Source organism: Heteronotia binoei, chromosome 8, assembly GCF_032191835.1.
Source record: "Heteronotia binoei isolate CCM8104 ecotype False Entrance Well chromosome 8, APGP_CSIRO_Hbin_v1, whole genome shotgun sequence".
Taxonomy (NCBI): Eukaryota; Metazoa; Chordata; class Lepidosauria; order Squamata; family Gekkonidae; genus Heteronotia; species Heteronotia binoei.
In genome coordinates, this window is record NC_083230.1 from 121,265,549 (window position 1) to 121,271,257 (window position 5,709).

The window sequence follows — 5,709 nt, forward strand, 5'->3', positions numbered from 1 at the left end:
ACTCTGTGTCACATAAGAGAAGCCATGTTGGATCAGCCCAATGGCCCATCCAGTCCAACGCTCTGTGTCACATAAGAACATAAGAGAAGTCATGTTGGATCAGGCTAATGGCCCATCCAGTCCAACACTCTGTGTCACATAAGAGAAGCCATGTTGGATCAGCCCAATGGCCCATCCAGTCCAACGCTCTGTGTCACATAAGAACATAAGAGAAGTCATGTTGGATCAGGCTAATGGCCCATCCAGTCCAACACTCTGTGTCACATAAGAGAAGCCATGTTGGATCAGCCCAATGGCCCATCCAGTCCAACGCTCTGTGTCACATAAGAACATAAGAGAAGCCATGTTGGAACAGGCCAGTGGCCCATCCAGTCCAACACTCTGTGTCACATAAGAACATAAGAGAAGTCATGTTGGATCAGGCTTATGGCCCATCCAGTCCTACACTTTGTGTTACACAATGGCCAAAACTCAGGTTCCATCAGGAGGTCCACCAGTGAGACAGAGATCTCTGCATTTTAATCCCTATTTCCTTTTGTCTGTCCTGCACCTACTTCCCAGCAGCTTCGCTGGATGCCCTCGAGTTCTAGCATTCTGAGAGGGTGGGGAAATTCTTCTTTGCAACTCTCTCTATTCTGTGCCTCTTTTTCTAAACCTCTACCATGCCCCTTCTTAGTTGTCTCTTTTCTCAAAAGTCCTAGACTCTTCAGCCTTTCCTCATAGTGAAGGTGCTCCAACCCCCTAATTTTCTTCAGCAGGGTTCGTATTGTAGAAAAATAGGTGGTGGAACTCATTATATAACTCATTAGCATATGCTGCCCCCCTCCACCAGCTAAAAGCAACCCAGAGCAAGGAAGGAGAGCCCCAGGCGAGCAAGGCCTGCTTGGGCTGGCTAGAGATCCAGCCAGCCCAAGCAGGCCTCGCTCACCTGGGGCTCTCCTTGGCTGCCGCTCCCCCCACAGTCAAAAGGCCACCAAGGCGCCCGCCATCCAAAATCACGTAAGAAGTGGAAAAAGGGTGGCGTGGCCTTCTCCAGGGGTTAATGAGAGCTGCTGGGGGCGTGGCAAAGCCCCTGGTGGCTGGCTGGCTGCCCGCTCTCCTAATCCAGGGATTGTTATGCAGCTGCACCTATGATTCAATGGACAAGGTAGGTGGGGAGGAGGAGGGGGAACCCTCAGAAAGGTTCAAGAGCTGCGCTCCTGTGAACTTATTAGCAAATGCTGCCAGTTTGGTGTAGTGGTTAAGTGTGCGGACTCTTATCTGGGAGAACCAGGTTTGATTCCCCACTCCTCCACTTGCACCTGCTAGCATGGCCTTGGGTCAGCCATAGCTCTGGCAGAGGTTGTCCTTGAAAGGGCAGCTGCTGTGAGAGCCCTCTCCAGCCCCACCCACCTCACAGGGTGTCTGTTGTGGGGGAGGAAGGTAAAGGAGATTGTGAGCCGCTCTGAGACTCTTCAGAGTAGAGGGCGGGATATAAATCCAATATCTTCATCTACCTCACAGGGTGTCTGTTGTGGGGGAGGAAGGTAAAGGAGATTGTGAGCCGCTCTGAGACTCTTCGGAGTGGAGGGCGGGATATAAATCCAATATCTTCATCTATCTTACAGGGTGTCTGTTGTGGGGGAGGAAGGTAAAGGAGATTGTGAGCCGCTCTGAGACTCTTCAAAGTGGAGGGCGGGATATAAATCCAATATCTTCTTCTTCTTCATCATCTGCTAAATTCAAGGTCTGGTCTTCAGTCACCCTCTTTGTGGGGCCTTGGGTGTTTTCTAGCCTGGAAGGAGATATCTTTTTCAACCGGAGGGGATGGTGATTCATTACACCTGGAATCTCAGCCTGTGCCCCCTTGACCTGCCTCTTTACGACATCAAACGGGGAAAACCGTGAGTCCCGGCTCAGGGCTAAGTCAGGGTTGGGTGGGTGGGATCGGTTTAAAGAAAGAATCCAAGCAATTCAGCTCCGGGGATATTTGAGTCTGGTTCCCACCGCTCCGGCACAACTGTGGGATGTTGATACAGGGCCTTTGGGGTATTTCCCATCTCCAGCTGGACTGGAATGTCAGGCGATCAACAGGCTTTGAGCGGAGGCTAAGATGGAACAGCAGAACTCACCCGAGGTCTGTTGAGCTACTGGAAAATGCACCCCCAATGACGTTTGCAACTGGAGTAGCCCAGGTAGAGCTGCCGGTCGCCAGGCGGGCAAACCGGAAACTGCAGTGTACTGATTAGCAAACGCTAGCAATAAACCACGGCGTTTTTTATGCCGCAGATAAATGCTTAAGCAATTTCTTTCATCACGACGCAATCGTATCATCATCATCACAACCCAAAATTCCTTAAATGTCCACAGAGAAATCAAAAAGCTATCTCACACCACTCTCGTAAGGTAGGACTTTCAAAATCAAAACGTAATTTCACATCACTCTTGTAAGGTAGGACTTTACAATCTGTCTCACTTCTTCTTTGTTGAAAGACGTAGACAATACCACACTTGTATGATTCCTCCTATTGGTGGCAGACCGAAGTCTGACAGATGCCGTGGCTATACAGGCCCTAGGTTCAATTCTGTGTCGTTCACCTTCCACTGGCCGCTTTTCTTTTAGCTTCAGAACCCGTGCTAAAGGCAATGGCTCACACATTACAATACAATGTTACTTTGCGGCTTGCACGAATGGTTCTCATATCTGTGCAAGCTGCAAAGTAACATCGTATTGTAATGTGTGAGCAATTGCCTAGTATGCTAATAAGTGTGTGACCTAATATGCTAATATTGGGGGATGTGGTCTAAGATGTTACTGAGTTCCTGCTGGGCTTTTTCTATAAACAAAGGCCTGGACCTATGCATTTGCCTAGGGCGGCAGGTCTGGTGTGTGTGTGTGTGTGTGTGTTTGTGTGCGCGCGCCAGATTAGGCTCTCCCCACATGACTTCAAGTAGAAAAACAATTATTTGCATTAATTTTGCTGGCCTGAATCGTTCTCCCTTGGTGGAGCACTGTTTTTTTAAGTTGATAATTTTTATGGCCCGCGAATGATGTTATAAATATCCATATGGCCCTTGGCAGAAAAAAAAGGTCCCCCATCCCTGCCCTACAGAGACCAGTTCCCATAGCGTATAATGGAGAATTGATCTGTGGGTATATGGGGCTCTGGGAGGGCTGTTTTTTGAGGCAGAGGCACCAAATTTTCAGCGTAGCATCTGGCGACTCTCCTCAAAACACCCCCTAAGTTTCAAAAAGATTGGAACGGGGGGTCCGATTCTATGAGCCCCCAAAGAAGGTGCCCCTATCCTTCATTATTTCCAACGGAGGGAAGGCATTTAAAAGGTGTGCGGCCCCTTAAAATGTGATGGCCAGAACTCCCTTTGGAGTTCAGTCACGTTTGCCACAACCTTGCTCCTGGCTCCACTCCCAAAGTCTCCAGGCTCCACCCCCAAAGTCTCCAGATATTTCTTGAATTGGATTTGGCAACCCTGAAATGCACCCCCAATGAAGTTTGCAACTGGAGCAGCCGAGGCCAGCCCGACCTTGTCAGATCTCGGAGGCTAAGCTGGATCAGCCCTGGTCACTATATGGATGAGAGACCCCCAAGGAAGCCCAGGGCCACTCCACAGAGCCAGCAACTTCAAACCACCTCTGAAGGCCTCTTCCTCTGAATAACCCGAGGGCGGAGGTGGCCAACGGTAGCTCTCCGGACGTTTTTTGCCTGCAACTCCCATCAGCCCCAGCCATTGGCCATCCTGGCTGGGGCTGATGGGAGTTGTAGGCAAAAAAAAACACATCTGGAGAGCTACCGTTGGCCACCCCTGGCCTAGAGTGTCATCATAGATCAGCTGTAATGCCAGGGGGAAAAGTCCAAAACACGGACATTCAATGCAGTGTAAATCCCAACAATGCAGGGGTGGCCAAACTGTGGCTTAGGAGCCACATGTGGCTCTTTCACACGTATTGTGTAGCTCTTGAAGAACCCACCACAATTTTCTGTTTTAATCACTTTTCCAAGCCAGCTGGCAGCTTGGAAAATGCGTTTAAAGTTAAAGTTGTTTTCTTTCCATCTCTCTCTCCTCCCTCCCTCACTCCATCTATTTTCCTCCCTCCCTCTTTCCTTCCTCCCTACCTCCTTCCTTCCTCCCTCCCTAACTCCATCTATTTCCTTCCTTCCTTCCTTCCTTCCTTCCTTCCTTCCTTCCTCTCTCAAACATCTGACATTCACGTTTTGTGGCTCTCAAACATCTGACATTTATTCTATGTATTCTATGAGTGTAGTTCTGGTAGACCGCCGTTATCTGTTTTATCTGTTTTATTATTCTACCGTTTTAACTGTGTAAGATGTTTTAAATTCAAATTATGTTAGATTTTTATGTGTTGTGAGCCGCCCTGAGCCACTTCGTTGGGAAGTGCGGGATATAAATAAACTTGAACTTGAACTTGAACTACGTGGCTCTTACATTAAGCAAGTTTGACCGCTACTGCGCTAGTATCATAACCCCAAAGAATGAAATACAAATATCCAAGCTGCAAAAAATTATTATTAATATTAGTCTCAATATACTGCTTATCCAGACTTTCTACACATGTGAATTGTAATGTCTTCCAAAGTTACACCAGAAGCCAATATGTTCTGAAGTCCAATAGTCTCTATTCCAGTATAAACACGAATGCCACCCAAAGGAGGGGGGGAAATCCCAGTGTCCAGTAAGTTTAGTCTTCACTTCTTTGGATACCAAGACCCACCCACCCACCCCGCCCCAAAAAAAAGAGTATCCTCAACAAGGAGTCAGCTAAGAACTTTTTGTATTTCACTTCTTCCCAACGAGTCCTCTGCAAAGATTTGGTATCCATCTACAGTTCTCAGTTTATGTAGCCAAGGCTTTTTGGGTAGAAAAAGCCCAGCATGAACTCATTTGCATATTAGGCCACATCCCCTGACAGCACCATTGTTTCACACAGGGTTTTCTGGTAGAAAAACTCAGTGGGAACTCATTTGCATATTAGGCCACACCTCTGATAGCACAATTGTTTCACGCAGGACTTTTTGGTAGAAAAAGCTCAGCAGGGACTCATTTGCATATTAGGCCACACCCCCTGACTCTCAGGCGGAACTGCATTCCTGCTTGGAAAAAAACACAAAACCCTGTATGTAGCGATATTCATCACTCTGAAAAGATTTGTAAATCGATATCTAATTTCCAATTTTGCGTTCACTAATCGACATTCCGGGACTCTGGACAATAGCAAAGAAAGAGCCTCAAGAGGTTTAAGGCCCTAACTGCAAACAGCTGGTTTCTGCATTAAAGATAAAGGAAAGGTCCCCTGTGCAAGCACCAGTCATTTCCGACTCTGGGGTGACGTTGCTTTCACAATGTTTTCATGGCAGACTTTTTACGGGGTGGTGTGCCCTTGCCTTCCCCGGTCATCTACGCTTTCCCCCACCCAGCCAGCTGGGGACTCATTTGACCGACCTCGGAAGGATGGAAGGCTGAGTCAACCTGAGGTGGCTACCTGAAAACCCAGCTTCCACCGGGGATCGAACTCAGGTTGTGAGCAGAGCTTAGGACTGCAGTACTGCAGCTTTACCACTCTACGCCACGGGGCTCCTTAAGATATAGATTTAAAAAGGCAAAGGTCGTCCCCTGTGCAAGCACCAGTCGTTTCTGACTCTGGGGTGACGTTGCAACGTTTTCACAGCAGCCCTTTTTACGGGGTGGTTTGCC